Here is a 23,381-nt window from a genome sequence, read left to right as displayed (position 1 = left end):
TACATTTCAAATTTTATCCCCTTACCATATTTCCCCCACCACCCAGGAACCCCTTATCCCATCCCCCTCCTCCTGCCTCTATGAAGGTGTTTACCCACCTACCCCCTGCCTCCCTCCCCACCCTCAGATCCCCCCCCCCCTCAGTGCTCAGCCTTCAGGGTACCAATGATCTTGTCTCCCACCTATGCCCAACAGGGCCATCCTCCCCTACATATACAGCTGAAGTCATGTGTCTCTCCCTATGTGCTCCTGGGCTGGTGGTTTAGACCCTGGGGAGCTCTGGCTGGTTGGTATTGTTGCTCTCCTCACAGGGCCACCAGCCCTTACCGTTCACGGTTCCTTCAATTTACTCTCTAACTCCTCCATTGGGAACTTTGATCAGATTAATGGATAGCTGTGGGTATCTGTCTCTGGGTATGTCCGACTCTGAGAGACCTCTAAGGAGACAGCCTTATCAGGCTGCTGTCAGCTTTCCCATCCTGACATCCCTATCAGCGTCTATTTTTGGTGACTGCCTATGGAATGAATACCCAGACACAATGGTCTCCCTACAACCCCCCCTTCAGATTCTGACCCACACTTTGTCTCCATATTTGCTCCCTTGGTTATTTAGTTACTCCTTCTAAGAAAGACCTAGGCATCCTCACTTGTTCTTTCTTCTTCATGAGCTTCGTGTCATCTGGTAGTTGAATCTTTGTTGTTTCAAATTTTTTGGGCTAATCTCCGCTTATCAGTGAGTAAATACCATGTGTGTTCTTTTGTGATTGGGTTACCTCACTCAGGATGATATTTTCTAGATCCATCCATTTACCTAAGAATTTCTCGAATTCATTATTTTTAATAGCTGAGTAATATTCCATTGTGTAAATGTACCACATTTTTTGTATCCATTCCTCTGTTGAAGGGCATCTGGGTTCTTTCCAGCTTCTGGCTATTATAAATAGGGCTTCTATGAACATAGTGGAGCATATGTCTTTGTTATTTGTTGAGGCATTTTCTGGGTATATACCCAGAAGTGGTATAGCTGGGTCCTCAGGTAGTGCTATGTCCAATTTTCTGAGGAACCGCCAGACTGACTTCCAAAGTGGTTGTACCAGCTTGCAACCCCACCAACAATGCAGGAGTGTTCCTCTTTCTTCACATCCTCGCCAGCATCTACTATCACCTGAGTTTTTGATCTTAGCCATTCTGACTGGTGTGAGGTGGTATCTCAGTGTTGTTTTGATTTGCATTTCCCTGATGACTAAGGATGTTGAGCATTTCTTAAGGTGCTTCTCGGCCATTCGAGTTTCCTCAGTTGAGAATTCTTTGTTTAGCTCTGTACCCCATTTTTTAATGGGGTTATTTTGTTGTTTGGCGTCTAATTTCTTGAGTTCTTTGTAAATATTAGATATTAGCCCCCTATCAGATGTAGGATTGGTAATGATCTTTTCCCAATCTGTTGGTTGCCGTTTTGTCTTGTTGACAGTGTCCTTTGCCTTACAGAAGCTTTGCAATTTGATGAGGTCCCATTTGTCGATTCTTGATCTTAGAGCATAAACCATTGGTGTTCTGTTCAGGAACTTTTCCCCTGTGCCTAGGTATTCGAGGGTCTTCCCCAACTTCTCTTCTAATATTTTCAGTGTACCTGGCTTTATGTGAAGGTCCTTTATCCACTTGGAGTTGAGCTTTGTGCAAGGAGATAAGAATGGATTAATTTGCATTCTTCTACATGTTGACCTCCAGTTGAGCCAGCACCACTTGTTGAAAATGCTGTCCTTTTTCCACTGGATGAATTTAGCTCCCTTGTCAAATATCAAGTGACCATAGGTATGCGGGTTCATTTCTGGGTCTTCAATTCTGTTCCATTGATCGTCCTTTCTGTCTCTGTACCAATACCAAGCAGTTTTTATCACTACTGCTCTGTAGTACAGTTTGAGGTCCGGAATGGTGATTCCCCCAGAGGTTCTTTTATTGTTGAGAATAGTTCTCACTATCCTAGGTTTTTTGTTATTCCAAATGAATTTGTAAATTGCTCTTTCTATCTCTATGAAGAATTGATTTGGAATTTTGATGGGTATTGCATTGAATCTGTAGATTGCTTTTGGCAGGATAGCCATTTTTACTAAATTAATCCTGCCAATCCAGGAGCATGGGAGATCTTTCCATCTTCTGAGATCTTCTTCAATTTCTTTCTTCAGAGACTTGAAATTCTTGTCATACAGATCTTTCACTTGCTTTGTTAGATTCACTCCAAGATAATTTATTTTATTCGTGGCTATTGTGAAGGGTGTCATTTCCCTGATTTCTTTCTCTGCCTGTTAATCCTTTGAGTAGAGGAAGGCTACTGATTTGTTTGAGTTGATTTTATATCCAGCCACATTGCTAAAGTTGTTTATCAGGTTTAGGAGTTCTCTGGTGGAAGTTTTAGGTTCACTTAAGTATACTATCATATCATCTGCAAATAGTGAAATTTTGACTTCTTCCTTTCCTATCTGTATCCCTTTGACTTCCTTTTGTTGTCTAATTGCTCTAGCTAAGACTTCCAGTACTATATTGAATAGGTAAGGTGAGAGTGGGCAGCCTTGCCTAGTCCCTGATCTTAGTGGGATTGCTTCAAGTTTCTCTCCATTTAGTTTGATGTTGGCTACTGGCTTGCTGTATATTGCTTTTACTATGTTTAGATATGGGCCTTGTATTCCTGATCTTTCCAAGACTTTTAACATGAAGGGATGTTGAATTTTGTCAAATGCTTTCTCAGCATCTAGTGATATGACCATGTGGTTTTTCTCTTTGAGTTTATTTATGTAGTGGATTACATTGATGGATTTCCGAATATTGAACCATCCCTGCATTCCTGGGATAAAGCCTACTTGATCTTGATGGATAATTGTTTTGATGTGTTGTTGGATTCGGTTTGCGAGAATTTTATTGAGTATTTTTGCATCAATATTCATAAGAGAGATTGGTCTGTAGTTCTCTTTCTTTGTTGGGTCTTTCTGTGGTTTAGGTATGAGTGTAATGGTAGCTTCATAGAATGAATTGGGTAGTGTTCCTTCTGTTTCTATTCGATGGAATAACTTGAAGAGGATTGGTATTAGGTCTTCCTTGAAGGTCTGAAAGAATTCTGCACTGAAACCCATCTGGCCCCGGACATTTTTTGGTGGGAAGATTTTTAATGACTGTGTCTATTTCTTTAGGCGTTATGGGACTGTTTAGGTGGTTTATCTGCTCCTCGTTTAACTTTGGTACCTGGTATCTATCTAGAAAATTGTCCATTTCCTCCAGATTTTCCAATTTTGTTGAGTATAGGCCTTTGTAGTAGGATCTGATAATTTTTTTAATTTCCTCTGTTTCTGTTGTTATGTCTCCCTTTTCAGTTCTGATTTTATTAATTTGAATGCTGTCTCTGCGCCCTTTGGTTAGTCTGGCTAAGGGTTTGTCTATCTTGTTGATTTTCTCAAAGAACCAGCTCCTGGTTTTGTTGATATTTTGTATAGTTCTTTTTGTTTCGACTTGGTTGATTTCAGCCCTGAGTTTGACTATTTCCTGCCGTCTACTCCTCTTGGGTATACTAGCTTCTTTTTGTTCTAATGCTTTCAGGTTTGCTGTCAAGTTGTTGATGTATGCTCTTTCCACTTTCTTTTTGTGAGCACTTAGAGCTATGATTTTGCCTCTTAGTACTGCTTTCAATGAGTCCCACATGTTTTGATATGATGTGTCCTCATTTTCATTTAAATCTAAAAAGTCTTTAATTTCTTTCTTAATTTCTTCCTTGACCAAGTTATCATTGAGTAGAGCATTGTTCAGTTGCCAAGTGTATGTTGGTTTTCTGATGTTTTTGTCCATGTCAAAGACAAGTCTTAATCCATGGTGGTCTGATAAGGTGCTGGGGATTATTTCAATCTTTTTGTATCTGTTGAGGCCTGTTTTGTGACCAATTATATGGTCTATTTTCGAGAAGGTACCATGAGGTGCTGAGAAGAAGGTGTATTCTTTTGTTTTAGGATGAAATGTTCTATAGATGTCAGTTAAGTCCAATTGGTTCATAACTTCTGTTAGTTTCATTGTGTCTCGATTTAGTTTCTGTTTCCATGATCTGTCCATAGCTGAGAGTGGGGTGTTGAAATCTCCCACTATTATTGTGTAGGGTGCAATGTATGCTTTAAGTTTTAGTAAAGTGTCTTTTATGTATGTGAGTGCCCTTACATTTGGGGCATAGATGTTGAGAATTGCAAGTTCCTCTTGGTACATTTTTCCTTTCATGAATATGAAGTGTAAAATCAGTTTTCACCCAGAAGTAATCAAAAAAGATAAAGAAGGCCTCATCTCTTCTCGCCCTCCTTCCCCGTTCAATTCCCAGCCCCCCTTTCAGGTGAACCCAGTTGACTTGTGGCCGAGGGCTGCTACAGACTGGATACGTAAACAGGACCCAGCACTTTGCTGCATACAGGAAACCCACCTCAGTGACAAAGACAGACCCTACCTTAGAGTAAAAGGCTGAAAAACAATTTTTCAAGCAAATGGTCCTAAGAAACAAGCTGGAGTAGCCATTCTAAAATCTCCAACCTGAGAACAAAAAGGGAGGGACTCATGGCTCCACCTGTATAGGTAGTTGAGGGTGGCCTTGCCAGTCATTAGTGGAAGTGGAGGGCCTTGGTGCCTGAAAGTTTGGATTCCCTAGTATTGAGGAATTTGAGAGCAGGGAGGCAAGAATGGGAGGATGGTGGGAGCACACCCTCATAGAAACGCCCAGAATTATATGGATTAGACATGACAGAGCAGACCTGCTCGAACCTCTGATGTCCTGGAATTCCAGCTGGATGCAGTGAAGACACAGCATCAGAGGCTTATCAATTTACTCTTCCCCCTGCCCCTCTTCTAATATCTCAATGCCCGTAATCAGCTTGAAGAAGATAATGAAGAGTTGGCACCCCTTTTCCCTGGGCTCCGGGACTGAGGTTGTTAATATTGGGCTGTCTTTTCAGGGAAAAGTAGTGGTTTTGTTGGAACAGGGAGTAATAGCTAGGATGTATTGCATAGCCATAACCTATTGGTAGAAATCTGTATAATTGTTATTAAGCTGAAGTTTTAATTTCTTAAATGGTACAAAATTTACTTTGATTTCAAATTTAAGGTTTTCATTGGTATCAGCTTCTTATTGATATAAAAGTGAGATTAGTATTGTTATTCTCATAGGCATTGTGCCTATATAACACATTTAGGAATACAAGGCTTAGACCCAGTCCTTCTTTAACTTTTTTAACTGATTTGAGATGGTTAGCCTGTGATTTAAGGGCCTATAGCAAATTCATGGCTCTGAGTTTATTGTTAGGGTGTTTTCGATATTTTATTTATAAATAGCTGAGAGGAGTTAACAGACAACAGTCCAGATTGCCTTACATGGATAAGTTGGTTTTCAAAATGTCAGAAGTCCACAGAATTGACATTACAAACATTTCTGTATTAATGTTCATTTTGATTAGAGACCTGTTTGCTCCTGACAGCTTCCTGTCTTGGATTCTAAGAAGAAATTGGGCATCTTTGGAGTTACTCCAGTTGTGGTGAGACAGCCACTAGGCAAGAATTGCCTCTTTTCATCTACAGACAAATTACTGTCCAGAAAAAGACACACTTGCGGAATAGTCGACTGATTATATCTGCCAAGACAGACAATTCAGCCCTTAATAATTCTGTATCACTGGGTCTATCAGATAATACTGAGCCAGAAGGCTGAAGATAGGATGCTCCAACATTCTGTAGTATAGGGACTGTCCAGGTGTTCAGTGGTCTCTATAAATTGGCTAAGTTTTAGAAGCTATGCTTTGTGTTTCCCATAATTTCAGTTAACTCAGTCATTCTGGATTTCCAATGGGGTTGAAGATTTATAGTCTCATAGCAAATCCTGGCTATTTACTTTGAGAGAAAAGATTTGAGAGGATGATTTTCAGCTGACATTCTTTCTAAAGCCAAGAAAAAAGCCATGTTCAGAACTAAGTCTTTTAGTTAGGAGAAATGACAGAGGTTCTGGTTAGTCAACAAAATGATGGACTGGGTATTAGGACTATCTTGTACCTCACTGACAAAAATTGGTATAGTTATACTCGAATTATATTTTGAGAAAAAAGTTTTATTTTAACAGGAAGGGTGATATGTAGGAGGAGCTCAAGTGGGAAGAGTAAGGAGAGGAAGAGGAGAAGGAGAGGAGGATCTAGGACATGAGAGAGAGAGAGAGAGACAGAGAGAGAGAGAGAGAGAAACATGGAGGCGGATGTTCGCATGTCTCCACCAGTCAAAGATAGTTGGTATTTCTAGGTTGGGTATTGGGTTACACTTCTGATTGAGCATTACCAAAATTATAAAGCCTTTGATCAACATTTTTAAAAATGTATAAAAGCAAAAAGGAAGAGGGGGATGGGATAGGGGTTTTCTAGGGAGGGAAAATGGGGAAAGGGGATGGCATCTGAAATGTAAATAAATGGATGACGAGAATATAGAATAATACAAGAGTAATATTTGGCCATAAATCCGATTATGCTATATCATTTCTAGGACCATTAAAGGAACTGAAAGATATTGAGTGTGATGGCTAATTTCAATTGTTAGCTAGACTGGGTGTAGCTAAAACCCAAGCAGGTGGACACAGCTGTGAGAACATTTCATGGTTGGATCATTTGAAGTGGAAGACTCATTCAAAATCCAGATCATTTGAGGTCAGAAGATTCACCCTAAATCTGGGCCACATCTTCTGGTGACAGCTTACAGAAAAAGACATGGATAAGGGACACTTGTGCTTTTCTTTCTGCTGGCCCTCACTCCCACAGGCATCTGTCCTCTCCCATTTCTTCCCTGATGTTAGAACCTACTTCTTTAGGATTCCAGTGAGGATGGAAAACGGCCAGCTATCTAGGACATCCCTGCAACTCCAGCACCTGACTGGGACGAAACAACTACTGGGTTCTTGGCCTTTCTGACAGGAGGCAGCACCAGTTGGGCCACCAAGACCATAGCCTATAAGCCACTCTAATAAATATACACACATACATATGTGTGTATATGATCATGTATCCATATATATATATATATATATATATATATATGTATATATATATATATACACATATATATATATGTTAATTTTATCAGTTCTGCTCCTTAGAGAACCCTGACTAACACATCCTTAAGTGAAACTTGTTCCACGTTCTCTCTTATATGTAGATGCTTTAAATATATGAGTAGATTTACTAGAAGCTGGGAAAGATTAGTGGAAGCTCACTGGATGAGTGCCACAAAACACAATTACATCAGAAGAATAAGAGATAGTATTCTGTAGCATGGATGGGGTGGGTGTTCTTCGCAATAACCTATTATTGCTGAAAGATGGGAGCTTGGGGTTTCCAAAGAATGATAAAGAAAGGGATATCATTGCTCGGGTACTCAGTTCATCACATACATGTACTGTATTTAAAGTTTTAAAATATTTAAGAGGATAGAATGGCAATCTTAACTTCATCATTATACATTATAATATTACATATACACTCCTCTCTTCATACAGCCTACCACACCATCACACTGTCACCTCACAAGGAAAAAGGACCCCACAAAGCTCCTTTTGTGGCTGCCACTGTCTCTTGATCACTCTGCTCACAGGCTGCAGAGTTGGAGAATTTCCCAACAACAAGAAGCTGTAAAAATTGTGAAACAGATTGGAACACATTTTAATCGCACTGTTTATATAATAATGGGGAGAGAAATACATTTTCCTAGGCTTGGCATCTCCAAATATCTAATACAGTCTTGCAGATGTCCAACTCATCTTCATTTTTCTTCAGTGTTCTGCAGTCAGAAAGCTTGCACCTGAGCACGAATTTGTTCTTGCAAACCAGTTGCACCTGCAGGGGCCAATTAGTGAGGCATGGATCCAGCCACGCTAGCAATCCGGCAATTCCTCTATGCAATTTCTTCTCTAAGAACAATGCTTACATTTAGACAGTGCTGCTCATTTCAAGTAGATAGTTGGCATGGCACAGCTGCCCTCTTCAATACTTTGCACAGCCTGCCCATTTGCCACATGATAAGTCAAGCATACAGACAGAACAAAGGCCTTGCTTAAGGTTTCTTCCTAGATAAGGTGACTTGGGAGAAATGGTGTGACCTAAACCTGTGGATGGCAGCAGCTCACTTCTGGGCCTGAAGCCAGCTACAGCACCCTGTGTTTCAGGAGGCCTCATTAGCCCTTATCTACCTCACCTGTCTCATCTTCCACTGGCTCCACCTTCTGAGGAGTACACTGTGCTCCAGCTATACACCTCTGTGCTATCCTCAATGACATATTCAAGGTACCACCAAGCAGGTGGCCAGCATCCCTCCCTTTTCACTTAGCTCAGCTGTCACCACTTCTGAACTCTATCTCTCTCTCTCTCTCTCTCTCTCTCTCTCTCTCTCTCTCTCTCTCTATCTCTCTTTTTCTCCAGGTATAGCTGGGTGACCAAGGACTAGAAAAATAATTGAACATAACATCTAGGAGCTGAAGACTGAAACAAAATGTGAGGTTTTGCTGAGGTCGGTGGAAACTGTCAGACAATGGTTTAATACCTTCCCCTTCCCACCATAAACTCACACATCCTTGAAGCGAAAGAGCTGCAATTGAACTAGAGTCCCAACACTCTACTCTGGGCAGAGACCAAAAGGACTGAAGCAGCACCTTCCCAGGCTGCTTCTAAGGTCAGTAGGAATCATAGGTAAGGAAGGCCCTGCCCTCCCCTCACCAACACAACACAGCTGAGCCAGAGACTGCATGTAGGAGGGAGCTGAGAAGATTACTGGCTCCATATTGCAAGCCCTGCAAGAAACTCAAGCAAAGGGTAACTGCTCTTACCTCCACTGATGCAATGCACACCTCATATCTGGTTTAATACGTTTGAATCAGAGTTGCAAATGGTTCCTACCCAAGCATCATAGTTTGCTACACAAAATATCACAGGAAGAATGAAAAAACTCAAAACCTATCCCACCAAAGGAACAAATATTAACCAATTTGATTTGATTTCTTAAAAAAGCTGTGGAAATCAGTATGGTGGTTCCTCAGGAAAATGGTAATAGATCAATGTCAAGATCCAGCTGGACCACTCTTGGGCATATACCTAAAGGTTGCATCACTTTAGCACAGAAAAATTTTGCTTAATCATGTCCATTGTTGCTTTATTCATAGTAGCCAGAATTTGGAAATGACTCAGATGCCCCTCAAAGGAAGAATAGATAAAGAAAATGTGATACATTTACACAGTGGGATCTTACTCAGTGATTTTTTTTTAAAGGGGGGTGAAGAAATCATAAAATTCACAGGTGAATGAATGGAACTAGAAAAACAAAATCATCCCAAGAGAGGTAACCCAGGCCCAGAAAGACAAATAAGGTATGTATTCACTTATATTTGGTTTTTAGCTGTTAAGTCAATAACTAAGCTAATTCTGTAGAACCACAAAGGTTAAATGTAGAGTAAGGGACAGGATGGGAAAAAACAGAGAGAGCTCCGTAGAAAAGGAAAATACAGTAGATTGTTATGAATGTACGAGGGGCAATGGAACATGAGAATCAAGTAAAGAAATGGAGAGAAGAAGCGGACGAAGGAGGGAATACAGGGAGAAACAGCTAAAATTAAGGGCCATTTAAAAAGTAAGTAGTATGGAAACTCAATACAGTAGGAGCTTCCTAAAATACATACATATATGTAGACAATCAAAATCAAATTGCCAAAGAATGGAGAGACAGAATCCCAACCGGCCATCTCTTGTCACCAAATGAACCAAACTTCCAGTACCGGTATTCGGTTACATCTAATTAAGTTGTTGGCCAAAGAGGTGCCAGGATGTTGCCAAAACTATAGGTTACTCTCAACAAACTGACAGCAAGGCCTCATTGCTGAAGACAACACCTCTACAACTCATTGAACATGGAGAAGTTGAACTGGTGCCTACACAGAGCCTTCACCCCTATATGCTAGTGTCTTTGGTAAAGGATGGTACCCTGTATGCTACCAAAGGAGACGACATGTAGACTTAAATGTCTTGATCTACAATGCCCTCCTGCCTATAAGATATGCTAGAGCAAGGAGACATTGGAACATTAAGCCTACATGGAATGTCTCCATCAATCTCTCCCCCTCAGGGCTCAGAGAACCCCAGAAAGAAGAGATGAAAAGAGTGTAAGAGCCAGAGAGGAAGGATAACACCAAGACAGGGCTCTCTAAATCAACGTGGCCTATTCACAAATGAACTCACAGAGACTTAGGCAGCGTGCACAGGGCCTGCATAGGTCTGCACCAGATGGAACTCTAGAACTGAAAGGAGAAGTGGACACATGTCCTTGTCTCTACCTCAGAAGCAATCTCCAACTGTTAACCACTAGCAAATGAAATTTTAGTTTTCTCCAAGGGACTCTCACTGGGGAGACAAACTACTCTGAAGGACAGACTGCATGCCCAGCAGTAAATGCCAACAGAAAATGAACTCAGAGGCACCTTTAGAGGTTCCTTGCCTCAGAAGAAAGAGCTTTTTCTTTCTTCTTATTTTTTGTTTTGTTTATCTATTTTTCTTCTCTTCTTTACTCCTACAAACCCTTTGCATATATATTATAGCTTCCAGTTTAGTGTATTTATGGGACTCCTGAGTTTGTGAATAAAATCTCTGTGTCTTCCGCCTTCTCTTCTGCTCTTTTCCCTCTGTCTTATCCAATGCTGATGTGTTAGTTTTTGTTTATCTTTTATGTTTTGTCTAACTTTATTACCATTCCTTAGATGTCTGCTTTGTACCAAGAAACAGAAAAAGGGTGGATCCGGATATGGAGGAACTGGGAGGAGTGCAGGAAGGGGAAAGTGTAAACAGGGTGTGTTATATGTGAAAAAAATCTATTTTTTTGAAAAAAATCTATTTTTAATAAAAGAAAAAATCTAATGTACTTTCATTACATCACACTTTGGTTTTATTATTCTTAATGTTCTTAATTTTCTTTTTTCTGATTTTAATACTCACTATAACTTTGTCCATGTTTACATATAATTTATTTTTATTTTTGAATAAAGACATTTGTACGTTCCTGATATTGGGTGCACGAGCCATGCACTAGTGTCCGGCTTTCAGCTTAAGTCATTGAAGCCTTTATACCCGTCTGTTATTATCAGAATTGTAATGGTCACATCACCAGATGAGAAGCACCTTTCTGTGGAGAGTGAGAATAACTGTGTACAAAGAAGAGAAGTGGCGTGTGTGAGCGTACACACCTTTAATCCCAGAACTTGGGAGACAGAGGCAGGGGGATCTGTGAGTTCAAGACCAGCCTGGTCTACAAAGGGAGTTCCAGGACAACCAGGGCTGTAACACAGAAGAAACCCTGTCTTGAAAAGAACAAAAGAAGGAGGAGGAGAAGGAGGAGGGAAGAGAAAGGGGAGGAGGAAAAGAAGGAAGAGGAGGAGGAAGAGGAGGAAGTATTCATTTATGTGACAACCTTTTTGTTAATAAAAGTTTGTTTAAAGTCTTTTTAAAGTGATGGAGGATGATTTTTTAACCTCACATGCATACGCACGTGCGCACACAAACACAGACACACACACACACACAGAGACAGAGACAGAGAGAGAGATAGAGAGATCCAAGCCCAGACAGATTTGCTGCTGAATTCCACCAGTTTTTAAAATAACATAACACCAATCTTTACCAAATTATTCCATAAAATAGGAAGGGAAGGTACATTGCCAGTTCCTTCTACAGGGTCATTATTACCTTAGAGACAAAGCCAGATGAAGACATGACAAAGAAAAACTAAAGACCAATCTCTCTGATGAACATAGATGAAAAAAACTCAACGAAAACTTGCAACCTTAACTCAAAGACAAATCAAAAAAAAAAAAAAAAAAATCCTTGCTATCATCAGCTCAACCTCATTCCAGAGATTCAGGAGTGATTCCACATATAGAAGGAATACATAACTGGACTTTTAAAAAGATATCACATGATTGTTTCAATGGATGAAGAAAAAGCTTTTGATAAAATCTGATATCCCTTCATTGTAAGAGTTATAAAGAAACCAGGAATAGAAGTGGCATATATAGCATAATAAAGAATTTATACAATAAGCTTACAGCCAACATTCTACATTCAAACAGGAGAAAATTCAAACCATTTCCATAAAATCAGGAACACAAGGCTGTTCATTCTCTTTACTGGTGTTCAATGGAGAGCTTGAAGTCTCAGCTAGAGCAATCAGACAAGAAAATAAAAGAGCTACAAACAGGAAAGGATCTTTATTTACAGATAATACGAGCCTAGATGTAAGAGACTCTAAAGACCCTACCAGAAAACTCTTCGACCTAATGAACAGGTCCAACAATGTAGAAAGATACAAATTAAGATGCAGAAATTAGTAGCTTTCTCATATATCAATAACAAACATGCTGAGATAGAAATCATAAAAACAGTTCCATTCACAATTTAAAAAATATCTAAGAATAAAGTTAGCCAAGTAAGTCAAAGACCTCTACAATGAAAACTTCAGACTGAAGAAAGAAAGTAGTATACTATAATAGATTATAAAAGAACCTCCCAGGCTCCTGGATTAGAATTAGTAGTGTGAAGATGGCTATACTAGCTAAAGCAATCTATGGATTCAACTCACTCTTCATCAAAATCCCAACATCACTCTTTATATAAATAACCCCTCTTCCAAAATTTATAGAATTCATATAGAAGCACAAAAGACCCCAGCAAGCCAAAGCAATCTGGAAGAAAAAGAATGTTGCAGAGCTATCGCCATCCTGATTTCAGTCTGTACTACAGAGACATAGAAGAAATATATATATATATATATATATATATATATATATATATTTATATATATATATTATAATTATATATATATATATATATATATATATATATATATATAATTATATATATATATATATATAATTACTGTCATAAAAACAGACACAGAGATCAATGGAAGAGAATAGAGGACACACACACAGCCATAAAACTAAAAATAGACTACCTATATGACTCAGTTATACCATCCCTAGGTGTTTACCCAAAAGACTCTAAGTTGAACTGTCACATAGATATGTACACACTGATGTTTGTTACAGCAGTGTTCACAACTGCTAAGCTATGGAACCAACATACTATCCATCTACAGACAAGTGGATAAAGAAAATATAGTTTGCATATACAATGAAATTTTTCTGCCATAAGAAAAATAAAGTCATGCTATTTTTCTGGAAAATTGATGCAGCTGAAGATAATAAAATTAGGTAAATTAAGTCACTTTCAGAAAGACAATATTGCAAGCTTTATTCTCATTCCTGAACTTTATAAGTATATAAAATCATATATGTGCATAAGGTGTGAAAGAAGAAGCAAAATTATCTAGGAGAACAGAGGGGACTAATGGGAGGGAAAAGGCCTGAGGGAGAAGAGAGAAGAGAGCATGAGGGAAAACATTCCCTCATATTGGGAAGTCTAGTAGAGAAGCCAGTGAGGCCGTAAGAAGGTATAGGGTACTTGTTGCTGAGCCTGAGATGACCTGTGTCTGATCCCTGGGATCCACATGGTAAAAGGACAGAACGAACTCCTACAAATTATCCTATGATTTATATATGAGTGCCTTGCCACATGGCATGAGTCTCCTCTCTCTCTCTCTCTCTCCTCTCACACACACACACACACCACACACACACACACACACACACACGCGTGCGCGCGCGCAAATAAATAGGTAAATGCGCGTAACTTTCAAAAATACTTCCAAGTTTATTCTCCACCTGCATGAAAACTTCTGTTATATAACTCTGTATAACAAAATTTTAAAAAAGACCATGATGCACAATCACCAAGATCATCCTTCCCCAACACAAGAAGACAGTTAGCATGTGTTCATTCAAAAATTATATACTCTCTTTCTTTCTGCTGTTGGGAGTGTCTTGGGTGAGTCTGTGCTGCAGAACACAGAAAAGAGACAAAATTGATCATCATCAGCTTAGACACCTCCACAGACAACTCTCTTTTCTAGAATTCTCACCCATGGGGAATTAGGCTTAGGAGTTGTTTACTGGGAGAAGGTCTTGGGAATGTACATAATGTAAAACGGTTGCTAGTGTGGGTCAAAATAATTCTCCCATTTAAAAACATAAGATTACTATCTTATATTAATTAGGGTTCTACTATTTTTAAGCTCACATTTCAGAACACTGAAAAGAGAAACTGAAAAAGACCCTAGGAGGAGAAGCACTCTCCCATGTGCAAGGACTGAGATGATTAGTATTGTCAAAATGTCCATGCTACCCTGAAGCAGTCTACAAATTCAGTGCAAAACTCATCAAAATTCCTGTAACATTTTTTTCAGAGAACTATAAAGAAAGTATCCAAAAATTTACTTGGGAATACAAAGGACTTCAAGTAGCCAGGGCAATGCTGAACAAAAGGAGAAATGCTGGGGGAATCATCATACATGATTCAAATCTTACAGAATCAGAGTAACAAAGCCAGAATGGTGTTGGACCAATGGCAAAGATGAAGGAATCAGCCAGTCATCACATCTTCCGCCAACTTATTCTCGACAAAGAGTTCAAAAGCATGCATTGAAGAAAGGGCAACCTCAACAAATGATGCTGGAGAAACGAGGAATTTGTGTATATAAAAATGAAACTATATTCCTGGATCTTGCCTTGTTCAGAAACCACCTTAAAATAGATCAAAGACATTAATATAAGACCCAAAACATTGAAAGAAAGGAAAGAAAAATATAGATGACAACATTAAGATACAGGCCTGGACAACCATTTCTTTCTCCATTAGGCTCCAATAACTCAGAGAATACAAGCAAAAACTGATAAGTAGGATTTCACAAAACTTAAAAGATTCTACACAAGAGTAATTAAGAGTAAAGTACCAGAATCAAAAATAAGAAAAACATCTTTGCTAACTATTCTTCTGAGAATTAATATCCAGAATATATAAAAACTCAAAAAATATTAACAAAATATTACCCAATCAATAAAATGCCAAATGTCCTCCAGATAAATTTTACACACACACAAAAAAAATAAGTCTAAATAACCAATAATTACAGAAAAATTGCTAAATATACTTAGGGTGTTAGGAAACTACAAATCAAAGCTATATCTTACAGAAGGGAGAATAGCTCTTACCAGAATAACAGAGAGAACAGCTGCTGGTGAGATAATGGAAACTATAAATGCCATCGGTAGGGATGTAAACCAGTACCACCACTCAGAAACCAGTACAGAGGTTCCTCAAAAACTAGAAACTACCACACCATTCCTGGACAGAGATGTGAAGTAAATGAAGTGAGCATTCAAAAGAGTTGTCCACAAACCTGTCACCACTCACAGTCGTTAAAGTATAGATGGATTGGCCTATGTGCCTACCAATGGGTGACTGGATAAGGAAAACATGATCCATAGACAAAATGCTACACCATTCAACCCTAGGAATTAAAGCATGTCATTATTAGAAAATAAATGGAACTAAAAGATATTATGTTTTTTAAAAAGCCAAAAAGTAAAACAAGTATGGTATTACATATAGAATTGAGATTTTATACACAAAAATGAACAGACAGCTATGCTGAAGTGATTGATAGTCTATATGTAAAACACACGTTAAATCAATAAAGATCTACTTGCAAACCTATACTTGAGTTAGAAATCCTGTCTTGGTTTCTCTTCTATTGCTGTGAAGAGACACCATGACCCAGGCAATTCTGATAAAATCAAGCATCTAATTGAGGGCTTGCTTCCAATTTTAGAGGCTACTCCATGACTGTCATGGTGGGAAGAAGACAGGCATGGTGCTGGAGCAGCAGCTGAGAGCTTTACATCCTGATCCACGGGTAGCACTGGGCCTTGCATGAGCTTGTGAAACCTCCAAGACTACACTAGTGACACATCTCTTCAACAAGGTCACATCTCTTACTCCTTCCCAACAGTTCCATCAACTATGGACCAAACATTCAAATATATGATCCTATGGAGGCCATTCTCATTCAGACCACCATATTATATGCATGCATGCAGTCCTTATATCTACAGACAAGTGCAGTCCTCATCCTTCATCAAGGAAACTTCTGCAATTGATGGAGACTGTTGCAGAAAACCACAACCAATCAAATCGCAGAGTTGTGGAGCCCTATCCCAACAGATACATCTGCATTTAAGGCTCGGGGATTATTGCAGACAAGAGACAGAAAGACTGTTAACAGCCAGAAAAAAAATGATGAATTTGCTATGAGATCATGTCTCCTAAAAAGGCAGAGGCCATACCCATGAGGTTTTGTCAACATAGCTCTTTGATACATTTTGATGGCAATTTTCTCCTGAAAGTCACTAGAGCCCTGGGTGAACAACATCCACTCAGACCCCTTTGGTCTCCAACTTGACCTGGTCCTCCAGCCACTCAGTATTGGGAAAGTGTGACCAACCATAGTTTTTGTAGTTCTTTTCATAAGTTTGATGTGTAGTCTGCACACATGGTTGATTCTATCACAAGAATGTACCTGCAAGCAGTGATCAGGCCTAAAAAGCAACTAAAAATAACTTGTTTTCTCTCTACTCATGGAAACTATTTTAAGAACTAAGTTGTATAATCACCAAAACTCCCTTGTGCCAAAAATGTTGGTTTACCAGCAGCAAGGGAGGGACTCATATTCTGGCACTAGAAGTGACCTGGAACTATCACCACTCAATAACCTCCTTATATAGGAGGGGCCCCGAGGTAGGAGGAGCTTGTTAAGAAAGAGTCAGAACTGGACCTCAGGGCTCTACTTTCTACTCTGAGTTACTGAGTTACCACAGTAAAAGATGAAATGCAACCGAACTACTTTAAGATTAAAACTTGCAATATATAAATGCAGATAGCAATTATCAACATTTAGGAAAAACAGTGTGTGTGTGTGTGTCCTTTCAAACTAAACAAAGTCTATGCACTGTGGCCTCAATAGCTTATCTTGTCCCTGCTCAAACATCTCAGATGACAGGTGATCTCTGCCCACCTATGAATCTACTGTACAGCCTGTCTCACAGGCTTACTTCACCCTCAAAGATGTCTTCTGAGGTACCTCCTAATGTAGTTTAATAAACTGAAGCTTTCCAGAGGACCCATGGGTGTCTCTAGGGTTCTAAGTGACAGAACTAATAGTGAACTCTAACCCTCCTCCTATTTGAGCCCAAGTTCTTGATCACCAGAATTGATTACTAACATTAAGCCTAGACTTCATAGAATAACCTAGAAAACTCACCCTAGTGCTTCTGTTCATAACTTCTGTACTTGGCTACAGGTCTCAAAAGCTTTCTTTAAACACTTCAAAACATAATTCGCAAGTCCCCTCCCATGAAGGTTAAGACCCTCTGCTTTGTGCTCTTACACACTGATTCATATCTCCTGGAACCATCTACATAATCCAGGAAGATCATAACACAAAGAGAGCCCATTGTCCAGGCTCAGAACTGGCCTGCCTCTCATGCCCCTGTATCCGGTTAGAACTGACAGTGTGTCCTTTCCCCACTTGCCAGCCACTCCTGCTTGGATGCTCAAATCTCACACTGACTACATGTGTCAGAGAAGCTACACACATTTATGCCCACCATATCTTCAAGGATTAACAGATGTTTCTCCCTTATTGATCTCTCACACTGAACTCTGAATGTAACAGCCAGCATGCACTAGTCAGACTTGGACAGAACCTCTCTCACTCTTGTGTCCAGAAACATGAGGCTTATTAACGCTAACTGTAAGAGACTTGTTCTCAACACAAGATGAATATTGCTTTGAACACATTCACCACCCCAGGGAAATATGCACATCAGTAGACAGGCTAAGGATAGCTCGGTGTGGCTGTAGGACCTCTCTCTCCTGTCACCTCAGACACCAGATAACAGGTTGTTCATTTAAAAATGCCTCTAATGGTTTTATGCTTTGGGTCCTAAAGCTGGGAAATGAATCATTGTGGGGACCTTGCTAAGCTACTTTGAATAGACTGATTCCATTTGTTCATCCGATAACCTGTCTTGAAGTCAGCTCTTGAGTGTGTGCTCAGGGGCATGTTTATGAACAACTAAACACACATTTGCACACTGCTTAATCTCAACCAGAAGTAGTTTCCCATGGAGGGGGCTCAGGACAAGATGCCTGCAGTACCCTAAAATCCATGTTACTAACATGCTAGCCTTTGTTGTGGTGATATTGAGGAAGGACACTTTGGGAGGTGACAGTCATGACGATAGAGACTTTCTGGTTGAGCCTTATAATAGGAACTCCAGTGAGCTCTCACGCCCTCTTTCCGTTCTGTGGTAAGAAGGCAGACTGTATTTGGGAAGAAGCCCTCACTATACTGGACACACCATATTGTAACCGGTCTCAGGGCTGTAGGAAATACACCTCTCTTGTTTATATGCCACTGTGTTTGGTGTTTAGTTGGAGTAGCCCACACCAAGGCAGCAGAGACATCTGACTTGAGCCTCTTACAGCTGGCTCAGGAAAGGAAGTCTAATTGTAGTTAGTTAAATGAATTAAGCAGATGAGTGAGGAGATACACAGTGAAGTGACACAAGAGATATGCAAACAAGGACAGTAACCTTAAGAACAGTTGCCCAACACATGTTTAAGATAAACAGAGGACTGCTGAGTATGAACCCTGGGAAATATTCTGTACAAAGAGAGACACCGCTCTCTTGTCCGTTTTCCCCTCCTGCTGCCTGGAATGTGGACATGTTGATTGTAGCTCAAGCATTCGATCTGGATTAGGATGTGTGGGAAGTTAGAACAGAAAGCAGGAGCCTGAGTCTTTCCGGCTTAGAGGAGCAGCCATAGTCAGTCTGGGTTGTCTCCTTTCAGCTTGTGGGGGAACAACAAATGTTTTGCGTTGCGCCGGTTGTTAATTTGGGCTTCTAGCTACTATTAGTAAGGATTGTTACTAATCTCGTCGCTGCCTGATATCAGTAACAATGTGGACTACTGCTTTTTCCCTAAATTAAATATTTGTCATCTGCCGAGTGGCGCTGATTAGTGGGACAACAGACGCTACTCTGCCGTCTGAGGCATTCCTGTCCTCTGCACCACATTTCGCCCTGGGTGGGGGGTGACCACAATAGAAGGCAGGACATTCCGCAGCTGAATAAGCAAACGGTCCAATCTGCATCATTTCTGTTCTGGTTTCTCAGGGCCTATCTCTGGTTTTTGTTCTGCACCATTGAATACTAATGAAAACTCCATCAATCTTGTAGCCCACACAGAACCCAGAACTCCACCAGTCAAGGCATATGTCTCTTTGTTGAAGCAATAGAAACATTCACAATGATACACTTTCCTCCCAGTGACAAGACCCAAGTTTTTTCATTAATGACTGACTGCATTTAGTAGGGTTTCCTTCCACACACACTCCCTGATACTTCTAACACAGACCAGAAGAACAGAGTATTCTGGGAAGACAAAGGATAGACAGAGCCCTCTTTGGCCATGACTCAGACCACTCTGAAGCTGACCCTCAGAAACTCTGTGAATCTCTGTCTGCAGTGTCTTCCTGAATGCTGGAAGTGGAGATTTTGCAAAACACCTTTGGTTGGCCAGGCAGTGGTGGCCCATACCTTTAATCCCAGCACTTGGGAGGCAGAGGCAGTTGGATTTCTGAGTTCGAGGCCAGCCTGGTCTACATAGTGAGTTTCAGGACAGCCAGGGATACACAGAGAAACCCTCGAAAAACAAAAACAAACAAACAAACAAAAACCACCTTTGGTCTAAGCCAACTACTCTAAGCTCCAAAACACCTAGGTCCTTAAAGAAGGACGCCACAAAAGGGCCCTGCTCTCAGGTCCCCAGACAATAGCCACAAAAGTTCTCTTAGGATTTTATGTACCACAGTTAATCTGTACTTAAAATCTGAATTATTACTGTGTATGAAATTATAAACATTTAAATGTAAATTTATGAGTCACAGCAATCACTGTGAATATAGTCATTACCTGCTCCTAAGGGCCCTGCTCACTCATTGTAACAGAACATGGCAGTAAGTGGATCGTGTGAAATCATGCTGAGGCAGCCTAGACTGAACATGAATGCTTACTGAGATTCATGTAAAAATGCTAAGTCTCTGTCAGATTTTGTTTTTTTCTAGATGTTAAAGCAGGACAGTGATTTAGCAGAAGGAGAGAAATTTCTATATGGTCCTTCCAACTACTGGCCGTTCTCACGGCAGAAATGGGCATGGAATGCTCACATCTGTACCACTCAAGCAACAGAGTGAGATGCTACTTGTAGGATGCTCAGAACAAGCCACAGTGGTTTCGCTGCAAAAACAATGCTGAGTCCCTGAGCATCTACAGTGTGTGACTGGGGAGTAAGAAAGCACAGCATTAAGTTAGCCACGTGTCCTAGAAACTGAAAGAATATACCCCAACCCTACATCTAGATTAAACAATAACTATGCTTTCAGAATCAAGAGAGCACTGAATAATAAAAAATACATCTCTGCTCAGTACCATGTGCCTAGCACTGTGCTGAACATATCTACACACAAACCATTCATGGGGGGACTGGAGGTATTAGGATCTTTAGTTTACAGATACAAGCACCGACCTGGTGATTGATAGATACAGCAGAAAAAAATCCAAGAAGAATCCAGAGCCTCAAGGCTAGAAGGAAGAACAAGCCCACAGACCACTGTGGAACTCTCTAGTCCAGACAGCCCAGCAGGGGCCTAGAGCACTAGTGACAGAGGTGCTTTGACACTCGGTACAATCAAGTGTCAGACAGCAGAGTTAATTATAAATAGCTCCAGGAAAGAGGAGAAATTGTAAGGCATTTAGCAGAAATAATGAAGAGGCCGAATTTGGGGAACCTAAAACAAACAGGCAAGGGGAACCTCTCCTAGTGGGCTCATTTCTGTCTTTGAATTCCAGCTTTTAGGATCCCCTGAGCTTCATACAAGGCTTTTGCTTCTTAGTCTGTTAAAGACAAAGGTGGCTGACAATTGTCTTATGTATGTACACAGTGCTTTATAAGCAGAAGTTTCCGGTGTTTATCAGGTCCCAAAGTGACCTGCCTGCTGAAAAGGTTAAGGGCTTGCTCCAGACATTCCCTGCTGAGCGTCAGATGGCCTCTCCCTGGGAGGCTGCTCCTTTGGGTCTGCCCCTGCTCCTGGCTCAGGGAGCCCTGAAGCCAGCTAGTTACTCTGGGAATGTAACAGTAATGTGGACCTCAGCTGTGTGCAATGGATGCAGCACCCCTAATTGGGCAATGGGCAGGGGAAGCTCCCCTCAGACATGGGCAAAAAAAAGCTGAGACCAAACACAGAACACAGTAAGAAGGCAAAGTCAGATTGCTGACCTCCTGCCCTGGTGTTTCACTCCCCGACACAAGGGAAAATAGAAGGCAAAGGTGATACTCCAGCCACACCACCTTCATCTGCATCCTACTCTGCCTCTCACAGCACATCTCAGCCCTCTGTGCTATTGGCTTTCTCCAACTGTGTACATAAGACCCCAGAATGTTTCATGCAGATGGTGGTGCTGTATAAAGTGGGAAGACAGATCAAAGCATCCTGGAATCCCCTTACTTCAACTTATTGAGTCCACTGCAGCCTCCCTGAAGTCTTTGAGAGAGAACAGCGTGGACAAGAGTGGATGATTTAGAAGAAATCTGAGTCACTACATGGTAACATCTTAATTTTTTGCTACAACCTCTCTCTCTCTCTCTCTCTCTCTCTCTCTCTCTCTCTCTCTCTGTGTGTGTGTGTGTGTGTGTGTGTGTGTGTGTGTGTGTGTGTGTGTGTGTGGTTTAAAAATGGGGCACGTAGGCAGAAGAGCTAGATGATTGCTTAAGAGTGCTGGCTGTTCTTCCAGAGGACCCTGACTCCATCCTCAGCACCCTCATGGCATCTCACAACTGTCTGTAGCTCCAGTCTCAGGAAATCTGACACACTATTCTGGCCTCTGTGGGCACTAGGTACATGGTGCACAAACATACTTGCAGGCAAAATATTCTTACACATAAAAAAAATTAAAGACTGTTTTAAAAAGGGAATCTTTATCCTAAGACAATATAAGACACACACACACACACACACAGAGAGAGAGAGAGAGAGAGAGAGAGAGAGAGAGAGAGAGAGAGAGAGAGCTCTAGTGTCCCTATTCCCAGCCAGATGAGACAGTTTGGGTCATGGAAAAAAAAATCCTTCTGCTATAATTTCAAGCCAAACAAGCAAAAGAAGTTTCAAGTTTGTTTAGTTGTGGATGTCACTGGCCCCAGGGGCTAGGCTTTGATAGCACCTGAATGTCTAGGGCTGACCAGTTCTTTCTGACTCACCCATCTGTAGAGCCTTAGGAATCCATGCAACCTCTTCATTATTGATGAAGCAAGGAGACTGAGCACCACCTCTTACTGGAGTGAACACTGATGTTCTATCTATTTCATGGAAAGGTGTTGCAAAACTTCGCTTCTAATGTCTTCCTATGTGAGTCATAGAGTCAGGAATGGAGAAACACTTCTGAGTGACAAACAAGGAAGAGAGAAAAGGAAGAAGGAGCTGATGACGGGTTCTTGGAAGACAACCTCAAGTCAGTTTACATGAGCAAAATCAACATGTGATCTCCGTGCAGGGCGTGCTGCTGAGAGACAAAAAAAAAATGTTTTTTTTTTTTTTTTTGCTGATTAGAAAGATAATATTCACATAAAAATAGAATAATAAAATTGGATCCCAAGAAGGAAACACTGCCAGCATTTTAAAATACATCTTTCCACATATGTCTTTTTTCCTGAACACTGAACAGGTGGTTATCCAGCAGTACCGGCAGTGTGCAGATGTTATCTATCAGGGTCCAGTGGCATTTTTCTCGGATACTCCCATTTTAAAGTAAAAACAAAGATGTAACAAGGGAGACCAAGAAGCCATTGAGGACCAGGCCGTCCTTTCCCAAAGCCCATGTCCTAACTTCTTCCCTGTTGCTATGACAGAATATTCAGACAAAAGCAACCTGAGGAAAGGATTTATTTAAGTTCACAGTTCAGATTGAAGTTCAGTTTTTCAGGAGAAGTCACAGTGGGCAAGAGCTTGAGACACCTGGCCACGCTGTATCTAAAACAAAGAGACAAAGAACATTAAACAGTGCTAGACTCCAGCTCACATTCTCCACTTACACACAGTCCAGGATCCCCCACTCAGGGACTGGTCCCACCCACAGTGGCAGGCTATTCCACCCTCAACTGATGCAATCAAGATACGCCCCACCCCCACTGACATGCCTAGAACCCATCTGCTGAGTGATCTCGGATTGTATGAAGTTGATGATTAGCATTGACCATGATAGCCCATATCATGTCACAGCATGGTACTTCCAT

At 40.7% G+C, this 23,381-nt stretch overlaps 1 long non-coding RNA gene across 1 annotated transcript in view; it reads right to left on the bottom strand.

The window, feature by feature from the left end:
- Nucleotides 1-7,696: 7,696 nt before the first annotated feature.
- The window catches only part of LOC143443325 (uncharacterized), a 105,442-nt gene continuing 89,757 nt past the window's right edge, over nt 7,697-23,381 (bottom strand). The window contains exons 5-7 of the long non-coding RNA XR_013112199.1: nt 23,018-23,118; nt 22,350-22,530; nt 7,697-7,874 (exon numbers count right to left, since the gene is read on the bottom strand). This is a non-coding gene — a long non-coding RNA (uncharacterized LOC143443325). The remainder of the gene's footprint in view (nt 7,875-22,349; nt 22,531-23,017; nt 23,119-23,381) is intronic.

This window comes from Arvicanthis niloticus, chromosome 8 (assembly GCF_011762505.2).
Source record: "Arvicanthis niloticus isolate mArvNil1 chromosome 8, mArvNil1.pat.X, whole genome shotgun sequence".
Classification (NCBI taxonomy): domain Eukaryota; kingdom Metazoa; phylum Chordata; class Mammalia; order Rodentia; family Muridae; genus Arvicanthis; species Arvicanthis niloticus.
This window is presented reverse-complemented; position numbering and strand designations above follow the sequence as displayed.